The sequence below is a fragment of the Geotrypetes seraphini genome, chromosome 5, assembly GCF_902459505.1.
Source record: "Geotrypetes seraphini chromosome 5, aGeoSer1.1, whole genome shotgun sequence".
In the NCBI taxonomy this organism is placed as follows: domain Eukaryota; kingdom Metazoa; phylum Chordata; class Amphibia; order Gymnophiona; family Dermophiidae; genus Geotrypetes; species Geotrypetes seraphini.
Genome location: NC_047088.1, coordinates 130,645,346 through 130,658,680, shown reverse-complemented (window position 1 = coordinate 130,658,680; position 13,335 = coordinate 130,645,346).

Here is a 13,335-nt window from a genome sequence, read left to right as displayed (position 1 = left end):
TGGATGGTAGTACAGCCCCATCTTTATCTCGGATCCATTTCTACCTGGTATTTTAACCCATAGTGATTCCAATTGGTCATTTGTCACTGCTGCGTCCACACTGGTTGAGTGAATGGTATCCTTTATGTATAGTGCTATTCCTCCTCCTTTCTGATATGTCTTGTCTCTTCGGTAGAGCTTGTACCCTGGCAGTACTATGTTCCATTTGTTTTCCTCGTTCCACCATGTTTCCGTGATCCCTATGATGTCTAGGCTCTCATTTTTGGCCATGACTTGGCTAAGCCTTATGAATATGTGGATCTCCACCCTTCAACAATGATGTAGAAAAAAATGAAGTAGCAACATTCATGTATAATTGTCCCAAAGTAGCTAAAAAATACATGCGTAGGTGCAGCCCAAACAGTGGGTGCAGCTACATCTGTTAGTCCAGGTTTCTCAACCTTTTCAAGCCAAGTACCCCCTAAGCCTAAGAAATACCAACCGAGTACCCCGCCCAAACTCCATCCCTGACTCAACCCCAGAATAATAATACTAATTGTAATGCAATTTCTTCCATCCACTTTTCATATACACACAATATAATCTTATTAATACATAATGGTAAACACAAAATTTAAAAAAAAACACAAAGCACACAGTACGCAGAGAAAATGTTAATTATCATTTACATTTGGGGGGTTTTCAAAGATGTCAAGGCAGATGGCTTTAAAATATGCAATGTCACCTCAGTAACAAGTATAGAAGAATAGACAAATATAGTGCAAAATATAGACAACATATAAATTCTCAAAACTGACACATTTTGATCACTAAATTGAAAATAAAATCATTTTTCCTACCTTTGTTGTCTGGTGATTTCATGAGTCTCTGGTTGCACTTCCTTTCTTTTTCTCTCTCTCATCCCCCAGATCAATTTTCACCACTGCGCATTTCTCCGTCTATCACTCTTCTCCAACACCATGCCACATCTCTCCCTCCATCACTATGACCAACATTCCTCCCCCTTGCATCCCCTTCATTCTATCCTTCTGTTCCCTCTCCACCACCATATCCAACATTTCTTCCTCCAATCCTTCTATTCCCCATGCATCTCTACTTCACTCCTCTCTATGCCAAATTTTCTTCTTTCTTTTTCCCCATGTGCACCATCTCTTTCCCTCTCACTCACACACTCAGGCCCAACTATTGTCCCTGTCTATTCCTTCCTTCCCTCCTTCCTATGTCCCAAGGTAGTGCCCCCTTCCTCCCTCCCTCTTTCCTATGTCCCAAGTTTGTGTCCCCTCCCCCTCTCTGCCTTCCAGCCTTTGTCCTTCCTCCCTCCCTGCGACGCCAAAGCCTGCCTACCCACCACTGATTCCTTCTCCCCAGTCTGCTGCCACTCAGTAGTGCTAACCGATTCACAATTCGAATCGATTCACTTCAGGTGAATCAATTCTAATTGATTTAAAAACCCTGGTGTAGAAGTGCACAGAGGGAGGGAAGGGGGAGTTCAAAGAGACGTGCATATGCCAGAGTTTGGGGGGAAGAAATAATGGGTCTAAAAACAGGAGAGGGAGAGAGATGGTGGACAATGGGATTTAGGGAGGGAAAGAACAGAAAGGGAGAGAAGTTGGACACAAGGGATGGAGGGGGATAGAGATTCTGGATAGGAGGGTAGTTGGAAAAAGAAAGGGAAAGATGGTGTGCCCTGGGGTGGTGGGGAGGGAGGGAGGAGATGCTAGATGAAAGGGTAGTTGAGAAAAGATGGATCTGTGAATGGAGAAGAAAAAAAAGGAAAGATGCCAGACTTCCGGGGAGGAAAGGGAAACGGAAGGGGAGGACAGAGATAGAAGAAGGATGGTTAGCACGGAGAAAGAAGAATGAAGGAGACCCAGGCAAGTAAGTTATCAGAAGACAAACCAGAGCCTGGGACCAACAAGATTTGAATAATGACCAGACAACAAAAGGTAGAAAAAATTATTTTATTTTCTGTTTTGTGATTACAATATGTCAGATTTAAAACGTGTATCCTGCCAGAGCTGATGTTAGACCGCAAACGTGAGCTAGGATTTAACAGAGAGAAGAAAAGTCTTTTTTGTATGTTTATTTTGTTTACACCACAGCGCCAGTGTGGTTAGGAGAAGGCAAAGGGGGTGAAGAGGCTATAAAATAAACCCAACAGGATGTTTGAAAAAAACACCCACTTGGGCAGGAAAATTGAATCGAAAAATCGATTCAATAGGCTGAATCGAATCAATTTTTTTTCCTGAACTTGGGGCTCTACCGCTTACCGCCTGCCCGCTGCTGCCGCAACTAAGGGAAAGGAAGGGCCAGGCATGTGCACCAATTGCACGCTGCTGGCCCAGAACTTCTCTCTCACATCAGAATTGATGTTGGGGGAAAGCTTGTGGGCCAGCAGCATGCAATCGCAAGTGCCTGGCCCTTCCCTTCCTGGAGTTGCAGCAGCGGGCGGGTGGCGAGCAGCGGCGGTCATCCCATGTACCCCCAACAGGTGGTCTACGTATCCCTAGGGTACGCATACCGCAGGTTGAGAAACCCTGCCGACAGTCTACCGAGAGTCGATGGTTTGGGAACTGGTATACCCAGAGCATACCGTGCAGGAAAATAGCGAGGAAGACTCACCGGATCATAGGCAAGACAGAAATCTTGACGGATCGACAGGAACACAAGAGGGAAGGAAATGCAAGAAAGTAACAGGCCGCAAACTCAAGTGTATGTACACAAAAGCAAGGAGCCACAGAGGGAGAGAGGCAAGAGAGAGACTTGGAAGGCAGGGGTTAGGAGAGGAGGAGAGCCAGGAGGGCACAGGGAGAGTGCAGAGCGAGGGGTAGCGGCGAGAGGTAGCTCCGCCCACCCCTCCGACGTCGGACCTCGGAACTCCGCCTTAAAAGGGGCGGAGCCAACGCCGAACAGTCCAGCTTGCCTGCAAGCAGCCACAGAGGGAGAGAGGCAAGAGAGAGACTTGGAAGGCAGGGGTTAGGAGAGGAGGAGAGCCAGGAGGGCACAGGGAGAGTGCAGAGCGAGGGGTAGCGGCGAGAGGTAGCTCCGCCCACCCCTCCGACGTCGGACCTCGGAGCTCCGCCTTAAAAGGGGCGGAGCCAACGGCGCGCGGCCATTCGGCGCGCGGCGACGCTCGCCTTAGCGAGAGCGCCTTTGCGAAGGGCCTTGAGAAGGGCCAGGGCACTACACCAAGGTCAGCACACAACCAGAGGCAGAGAGTGAGTGTGGGTGTGAGGTGAGCACACAACCAGAGGCAGAGAGTGAGTGTGGATGAGAGGTCACAGCAGCAGCAGGCAGAGGGAGAGAGGACACAGCAGCAGCAGGCGGAGAGTGAGAGTGGGAGAGGGGACACAGCAGCACCAGGCAGAGGGAGAGAGGACACAGCAGCAGCAGGCGGAGGGAGAGCGAGGGAGTGAGGACACCAACAGATCAGAGGAGACCAGAGTGGTGAGAGCCAGAGGAGAGAGCAGAGAGGAGAGAGCGGAACAGGCAGACGAGAGAGCGGAGAGCAAATAGACGGACCAAAGGAGCAGAGCAGAGAGCTGAGGGAGACCGGAGAGTGGAGCGGATAAGATGGAAATGGAGGCAGCCGGAATACACCAGAGCTTTCCAGTATACTGCATGGGGTGCAATATGTACGACTACCTCCTCTCGGGAAGGCGGGAGTACATATGCGGTCGATGCCGGGAGCTGGAAGGCCTGAAGTATGAGGTTGCGAGATTGCAGGCCAGGGTTCAGGACCTGGAGGGGCTGCACGCTTCAGAGGAGCCATGCCAGGCGTCTGAGGATCCAGACAGAAACAGCTCCATTGAAGATCAGGTGAGGGACCTTGAGAGATTCATCGAGGAGAGCTACAGGAGGGTCGAGGAGCAGAAGCAGCAGCAACTCAGACAGGTGTCATCAGACGAGAGCCAGGACCCACCGGAGGATGGACCTAGTGGAGAGGCCAGGAGGGCAGAGGAGGCCAAGGACCCCGAGGGAGGAGCGCCCAGATTCACCATGGACACGGACCTGAGGCAGAGGAGGCTCTTAAGGAAGGGAAAGACTGCAATTGTTGTGGGAGACTCGATCCTGAGGGAGGTGGACAGTCACGTAGCCGGAGGTCGAGAGGACCGGCTGGTGACATGTCTCCCTGGGGCCAGGACAAAGGACATTGCCGACAGAATCGAGAGGATCTTGGACGAAGCCGAAATGGAGGAGACAGCAGTAATTGTCCACGTCGGAACAAATGATGTGAGCCGGAGGAATTTCAGCATGCCTGCGCTAACAGACCAGTTCAGGGTCCTGGGAAGGAAGCTGAAACGGAGGTCACAAAGGATAGCATTCTCGGAGATCCTGCCGGTCCCGAGGGCAGATGCAAGGAGGCAGGCCGAGCTCCAGGAGGTGAATGCGTGGCTGAGGAGGTGGTGCAAGGTGGTGCAAGGTGGTGCACTTTGTGAGGAACTGGTCGTCCTTCTGGGGAAAGAGCAAGCTCTACAGGCGGGATGGCCTGCACCTGAGCACGGCGGGAACAAGAATACTAGCAGCCAACGTAAAGAAGGAGATCGAGAGGGCTTTAAATTACAGAGAGGGGGAAAGCTGACAGCTGACCTGATGATGCTTCGGACAGCAGTATCAAGAAAAGATGCTGAATGGGCTGACTGCAGGGAGGAGGACGGGGGTCCGATGGAACTCACGATCACACAACGAGGGAAACACCAGGTAACAGCAACTTGCTGGGAGAAGTCTAAGGGGAAGGGGAAAACAGAGGATTCAGGAGGACAAGATGGCACCAGGGTGCAAACAGAAGGCAATAAGGTGGAGCCACAGGGCAAAGGGGAGACACAAGGCAAGAGGGAACAAACCAAGGCCCAGGGGACGATAGCACAGGAGGGGGCTGGTACTCCCCGGGGAAAAGCGGGGAGGTGGGGTGGAGGGGACATGGGGAGGAAGAGAGTTGCGAGGGTAAAGGCGGAGGGCACAGCAGAGGCACCGGGAGCGGGAAAATGGCCCGAGACCCAAGGGAAGGCGGCCCAGGTAAAGGCAGAGGTGGAGGACAAACACCGGGACCTACAGTGCTTATACGCAAATGCAAGAAGCCTCATGGCTAAGATGGGTGAACTGGAAGTCATGGCCAAGGGGGAGGATCTGGATATAATAGGAATTACAGAAACCTGGTGGACAGAGGAAAATCAATGGGATGTGGCGCTGCCAGGGTACAAGCTCTACAGGAGGGACAGGACCCACAAGAAGGGGGGAGGCATAGCGCTGTATATAAAGGACTATATCTATTCGATTGGGATCGATACGGCAACAAAGGCAGAGGAGCTAGAATCGCTATGGGTCAAATTGCCGGGAAAGAAGAGTGCAGACATAAAGCTGGGGCTGTATTATCGCCCGCCTGATGCGTCAGAAACAATAGGACAAGACTTGGAAGCAGAACTGAGACAGGAATGCAGGACTGGAAGTGTAACAGTGATGGGGGACTTCAACTACCCGGGGATAGACTGGAGTACGGGACACTCCAACTCCACGAGGGAAGCAGGATTCGTAGAAGCTGTGAGGGACTGCTTCATGGAGCAACTAGTCAAGGAACCGACGCGAGGGGATGCTACTCTTGACCTCATCCTTTATGGATTAGGGGGCCTGCAAGAGGGGTAGAAGTGGGAGGAACACTAGGCAACAGTGATCACAACGTGATCAGATTCACATTAGAAAGGGGGTCACCCATAGTGGGGAGGACCGCAACGACTGCGCTCAACTTCAGGAAAGGGAACTATGTTGCTATGAGGAAAATGGTGGAAAATGCTTATGTTCTTATGTTGCTATGAGGAAAATGGTGGGGAGGAAGCTCAGGAACGGCTTTAGGATGGAGACTGTAGGGAGCGCCTGGACCCTTCTCAGGGACACACTGCAGGAAGCGCAAAAACTGTACATCCCCAGTTTCAGGAAAGGCCGCAAGAACAAGCGGTCAAAAGACCCGGTTTGGATGACACATGAAGTAAAGAAGGTAATCAGTGACAAGAAATTGTCCTTCCGGAAATGGAAAAGGGATCCAACGGAGGAAAATCACCAGGAGCACAGGAAATGCCTAAAGGAATGCCACCGAGAGATTAGAAAAGCAAAAGGGAAATATGAGGAGGGGCTGGCCAGGGAGGCGAAAAACTTCAAGGCATTCTTCAGTTACGTAAAGGGGAAGCAACCAGTGAGAGAGGAGGTGGGGCCATTGGACGATGGGGATAGGAAGGGAGTGATTAAGGAGAATAAAGAGGTAGCTGAGAGGTTGAACACATTCTTCTCGTCGGTCTTCACGAGCGAGGACACGTCCAATATACCGGACTCAGAGGAGCTCATGAGTGGGGAGCAGGCCAAAAGATTGGGGCATATAGAGGTAAGTCGGGAGGATGTCCTCAAGTAGATTGACAGACTGAAAAGCGGCAAATCACCGGGACCGGACGGGATCCACCCAAGGGTTCTAAAGGAACTAAGTCAGGAAATAGCGGGCGCAATCCAGCATGTTTGCAACCTATCCTTGAAAACTGGAGAGGTACCAGAGGACTGGAAACTGGCGAATGTCACACCTATCTTTAAGAAGGGATCGAGAGGTGACCCCGGGAACTACAGGCCGGTGAGCCTGACTTCAGTTATAGGGAAGATGGTGGAAGCAATGATCAAGGACAGCATTTGCGAGCACATCGAGAAAAATGGCCTACTGCAGACAAGCCAGCACGGATTCTGTAAGGGAAGGTCGTGCCTGACAAACCTTCTGTACTTCTTTGAGGGAATAAGCAGTCAGGTGGACAAAGGGGAACCCATAGACATCATTTACCTCGATTTTCAAAAGGCCTTTGACAAGGTGCCACATGAAAGGCTGCTTAGGAAGCTGTGGAACCACGGGGTGGGCGGGGATGTACACAGATGGATCAAGCACTGGCTGTCAGGTAGACTACAGAGGGTCGGAGTAAAGGGCCAATATTCTGACTGGCGGGGAGTCACGAGCGGTATGGCGCAGGGATCTGTGCTGGGGCCGCTACTCTTCAACATATTTATCAATGACCTGGAAACGGAGGCAAAGTGTGAGGTTATAAAATTTGCAGACGATACCAAGCTCTGCGCCAGAGTTAGGACCAGGGAGGAGTGTGAGGAACTGCAAAGGGACCTCGATAAGCTGGTGGACTGGGCAAACAAATGGCAAATGCGCTTTAACGTAGATAAATGCAAGGTCATGCACATAGGGAAAAAGAACCCGTTGTTCGAGTATAAAATGGGGGGGAGATTGCTGGAAGACACTGGACTTGAGAGAGACTTGGGTGTGCTAGTGGATCCATCCATGAAACCATCCGCACAGTGTGCAGCAGCCTCGAAGAAAGCCAACAGGATGCTGGGCATCATCAAGAGGGGCATATCAACCAGGACGCGGGAAGTCATCATGCCGCTGTATCGAGCGATGGTGCGCCCACATCTGGAATACTGCGTTCAATATTGGTTGCCGCAGCTCAAGAAGGACATGGCAGTTCTTGAGAGAGTCCAAAGGAGGGCAACGAAACTGGTAAGAGGGCTGGAAAACTGCCCATATGCTGAGAGGCTGGATAAACTGGGGCTCTTCTCTCTGGAAAAGAGGAGGCTCAGGGGGGATATGATAGAGACCTTCAAAATACTTAGGGGCATAGAGAGGGTGGACAGGGACAGGTTCTTCAGACTAAAAGGGACGACAGGTACGAGGGGGCACTCAGAGAAACTGAAGGGAGATAGGTTCAAATCAAATGCAAGGAAATTTTTCTTCACCCAAAGGGTCGTGGACAAATGGAATGCGCTCCCGGAGGAAGTGATCCGGCAGAGTACAGTACAGGGATTCAAACAGGGATTGGACAGATTCCTGAGGGAAAAGGGGATCGTGGGGTACTGAGGGAGGTGCTGGGGTGTTGCATAAGTATAGACAGCTCACCAGGTCGTGCAGGTGCAAGGCCGGAGGGTTAGGACATTGATGGGAAGATAGGACTTCGATGAGAAACCTAGGGGGCAAGGGGGCCCCTTCTGGTGATTAAGGCAGGTCATGACCTGTTGGGCCGCCGCGGGGGCGGACTGCTGGGCGGGATGGACCTCTGGTCTGACCCGGTAGAGGCACTGCTTATGTTCTTATGTTCTTATGAATAAGATGAAGGAACTGAAAGCTATGGCACAAAAAGATAACGACATCATTGGCATCACGGAAACATGGTGGAATGAGGAATGTGTCTGGGACATGGAATTTTTTATTTAAGGTTTTGTCGTGGTTTGGGTTTGAGGATAAATTTATTGAAATGATAAAAGTTCTGTATACAGCCCCTACCACTGCAGTAAAAATTAATAATGTCTCCAGCAGGTTCTATCCTTCTAGAGCAGGGGTAGGGAACTCCAGTCCTCGAGAGCCGTATTCCAGTCGGGTTTTCAGGATTTCCCCAATGAATATGCATGAGATCTATTTGCATGCACTGCTTTCAATTCATTGGGGAAATCCTGAAAATCCGACTGGAATACTGCTCTCGAGTACTGGAGTTTATCCCAGGACAAGCAGGCAGCTATTCTTGACTGATGGGTGACGGCACCGACGGAGCCCCGGTACGGACAATTTTAGAGTGATCTCACTCTAAGAACTTTTAGAAAGTTCTAGCTCGGCCGCACCGCGCACGCGCGAGTGCCTTCCCGCCCGACAGAGGCGCGCGGTCCCTCAGTTTCTTAGTTTCCGCGGAGCTAAGAAGACGCGTTTTCAACGGCTGTTGAAATTTTTTTATAACTTGCCTTCCCGCTCGCGTAAACTTTTGACTTTATTACTTTCTTTTATTACTTTACTTTTATTTTGGTAAAAAAAAAAAAAAAAAAAAAAAAAAAAAAACTTCTTTTTTCTTTAATTTCGGTTTTTTCCCCGGCGGGGCCTTCTGCCACCATCGAAGCCTCGGCCTTCGATTTGGCGGAAGCCGTTTTCCCTTTCATGCCCCCTCAACCGGGTTTTAAAAAGTGCCAGCGGTGTGCTAGGCCTATATCTCTCACGGACCCACACAACTGGTGCTTGCAGTGTTTGGGTCCTGAGCATCAGGCCTCTTCTTGCACCCGCTGTGCTACTTTAAAGAAAAGAACATTAAAAAATCGCTTAATTCAACAGCGTTTGTTATTCGGTGCCGAGATGTCCGACCCCGTTCCTTCGACTCCGGCTTCGGCACCGCTTCAGTCGGCACCCTCGTCTTCGACGCCGCGTGATTCCACACCGGCATCCCAACAGTCAGGTAAGCCGGCTAAGAAGCCTTCCCCGCTGGAACGTCTTCCGGCCTCGAGTGCAGTGAGCCCAGTCCTGCCGCCGGTTAGACGCCAGCGGAAGCGCTCCGCCCCTATTGAGGTGAGTCCCTCGACATCGGGCTCCTCATCTCCGGGGCGTAGAGCGGCACCGCAGGTACCGCAGAAGAAAAAAGCGGTACCGGTGCCATCCCTCGATGACCGCATTACGGCCATCCTTCATGTGCAGCTTAAGGAGCAATTAGAACGACTCCTTCCTGCTATAATGACACCGAACCTTCCGGTGCCAGTCCGCACCGAGCCATCGGTACCGGTTGTACATCAACCCGTGTCGGTACCGGTTGTCGAACCTGTCTTACCTGCTTCTACTGTCTCGGTACCGCTTCACCTAACTTCATCGGTATCGATGCCAGTCCTTGCACCGGAGCCGACAGCTCACCATCAATCGGTACAGACTTCGGCACCGGTGCGACCGATAACATCGCCTGACTCGGTATCGATGAGGTCGGGTAAGTCGGTACGCAAAACCCGACACATGCAAACATCGACACCTGAGTCTCGGGACCATTCTTCCCATGTCAGAGACCCTGATCTGTGGGGGGACTCAGAGGAACCCTTTCTTTCTGAAGGAGAATGTTCCTCAGAGGAGGAGGATTCGGCTCTCCCTGACCCATCCTCCAAGCAGACCACTTCCTCTTTCTCCAATTTCTTGAAAGAGATGTGTGAGTCTTTGTCCATTCCTTTGGAGGCTGAATCCAAAAAGTCTAAAGCTTTTTTGGATGCCCTTGATTTTGATCAGCCTCCAAAGGAATTTTTGAAGCTTCCCCTTCATGACATCTTGAGGGAAACTTTCTATAAAAATTTAGAGACTCCTTTAACTGTTCCAGGGGCCCCACGTAAACTGGATTCTCTATACAAGGTAATTCCCATTCCTGGGTTCGACAAGCCTCAACTTCCACACGAATCCTTATTTGTCGAATCCACCCTTAAAAAGACTTCAGGAGCCAGTGTATATGCATCTGTCCCTCCTGGCAGAGAAGGAAGGGCCATGGATAAATTCGGTAAGAGGCTCTACCAAAACGCTATGTTAGCAAATCGAGCTAGTAATTATGCTTTTCATTTTTCTTTTTATTTAAAGCATCTCCTTACCACCATGGCTTCCTTCGAGAAGTATCTTCCTTCAAGAAAACATCCATCTTTTCACTCCTGCTTGTCGTCTCTATTCCAACTTCGTAAGTTTATGGTTAGGTCCATATATGACACCTTTGAACTTACATCCAGAGCGACAGCTATGTCGGTGGCTATGCGCCGTTTGGCCTGGCTTCGGGTATCCGAGCTTGATGTTAACCATCAAGATCGGTTAGCCAACGCCCCATGCCTAGGGGATGAGCTCTTTGGGGATTCCATGGACTCTACCACCCAAAAGCTCTCGGCTCATGAGACGCGCTGGGATACCCTGCTCAAGAATAAAAAGAAGCCTCCTCCACCGAGACCGTACAGGCAGCAATCGGCTTATCAACGCCGTTTCACAGCCCGTCCATTGCCTACCACTGCTCAACAACCTCGACGTCAGAGGCAACAGCAACGTCAGCCTCCCCGACAGCAGCAACAGCAGCAACCTGCGAAACAACCTCCTCAGCAGAAGTCACAGCCCTTTTGACTTCTTTCTCCGCAGTATAGCCAGTATCCCTGTTCCTGTTCTCCTGCCTCAACCAATAGGAGGTCGACTTTCTCTGTTCTTCAGCCGGTGGGAAGTAATCACTTCGGACCAATGGGTCCTCAACATCATCCGCCACGGCTACTCTCTCAACTTTCAGACTCTCCCACCTCAAAGCCTGCCAAAAGAGTCTGCTTTGAACAGTCCTCAATCAGCCCTCCTTATTCAGGAGGTCCAATCCCTCCTCCTTCTGAACGCTATAGAGGAAGTTCCTCTAGATCAAAAGGGGCAGGGATTCTACTCCCGTTACTTTCTAGTTCCCAAAAAGACAGGAGATCTCAGACCCATCCTGGACCTTCGCGATCTCAACATTCATCTAGTAAAAGAAAAATTCAAGATGCTTTCTTTAGCCATACTTTATCCCCTTCTAAATCAAAACGACTGGCTATGCTCCCTCGATCTCAAAGAGGCTTACACTCACATACCGATCAATGTAACCTCAAGACCATATCTCCGATTCATGATCAATCATTGTCATTACCAGTACAAGGTGCTGCCCTTCGGTCTTGCCTCATCTCCAAGGGTATTCACCAAATGTCTCATTGTGGTGGCGGCTTTTCTGCGCTCTCACCACCTACAGGTATTTCCTTACCTGGACGATTGGTTGATCAAAGACACTTCTGCCCAAGCGGTCCTTCTGGCCACCAACCAAACCATCCAGTTTCTGCAACTTCTGGGATTCGAGATCAATCTACCCAAATCTCATATCATTCCCACTCAGAGACTTCAATTCATTGGAGCGATCCTGGACACACTCCTCATGAGAGCTTTCCTGCCATCCAATCGGCTTCAGACCCTTCAGTCTCTATGTCACCAGGTACTTCCTCTGCCGTCCATCTCAGCAAGACAAATGATGGTGCTCTTGGGACACATGGCATCCACAGTTCATGTCACACCTCATGCCCGTCTTCACCTGCGCACTCCTCAATGGACCCTTGCGACCCAGTGGTCCCAAGCGTCGGACTCTTGCTCACGACACATATCTGTGACATCATCTCTTCGTCAGTCTCTGCAATGGTGGTTGGTATCCTCAAATCTATCCAGAGGTCTTCTGTTCCATCAGCCTCCTCATCAACTAGTCATCACCACCGACGCCTCTCTGTACGCATGGGGAGCTCACTTGAACGAGTTCCAGACTCAGGGTCTTTGGTCAGCCCAGGAAAAGAAGCATCAAATCAATTTCCTGGAACTCAGAGCGATGTTTTACGCCCTCAAGGCCTTTCAACACCTTCTCTTTCCTCAGGTCCTTCTGTTGTGCACAGACAATCAGGTTGCGATGTACTACATCAACAAACAGGGTGGGACAGGCTCTCGCCTGTTATGCCAGGAAGCCCAGAAGATCTGGAATTGGGCCATAGATCATCATATCTTCCTGAAAGCTATTTACATTCAGGGGAAACAGAATTCATTAGCGGACAAACTCAGCAGAATTCTCCAGCCTCACGAGTGGACACTCGACCCTGTAACTCTACAGTCTATCTTCACTCAATGGGGCACTCCTCAGATAGACCTCTTTGCAGCTCCTCACAATCACCAGCTGCCCCGTTTCTGCTCAAGACTTTACTCTCCACACCGTCTCACAGCAGATGCTTTTCTCCTCGACTGGTCGAATCTGTTCCTGTACGCCTTCCCTCCTCTACCTCTCATGTTGAGAACCTTGTTCAAGCTCAAGAGGGAACGAGCCACCATGATTCTGATTGCTCCGAGGTGGCCCAGGCAACATTGGTTCTCCCTTCTACTTCAACTCAGTTCCAGGGAACCTTTTCTTCTTCCTCTGTTTCCTTCTCTGCTTACGCAACAGCAGGGAACCCTTCTGCATCCCAACCTCCAGTCTCTACACCTGATGGCTTGGTATCTCTCGGGCTGAACTCGACTGATACTCTTTTGTCTCAGCCCGTTCGTTCCATTCTGGATGCCTCCAGGAAACCAGCCACTCTACAATGTTATCATCAAAAGTGGACGAGGTTTTCTTCCTGGTGTCTTCTTCATCATCTTGATCCCACTTCCCTAGCGGTGGAGACGTTGTTGGATTATCTTCTTTCTTTGTCTGATTCTGGCCTGAAGTCCTCTTCCATCAGGGTCCACCTCAGTGCCATTGCAGCTTTTCATGAGCCAGTCCATGGAAAACTTCTTTCAGCTCATCCCCTGGTATCCAGGTTCATGCGTGGGCTTTTCAATGTGAAACCACCTCTTAAAGCCCCTCCGGTTATCTGGGATCTCAATGTGGTTCTTTCCGCTTTAATGAAACCTCCATTTGAACCTTTAGCTACCTCTCCTTTCAAATTTCTCACTTGGAAGGTGCTTTTTCTTATTGCCATTACCTCTGCCAGGAGGGTCAGTGAGCTTCATGCACTGGTTGCAGATCCACCTTT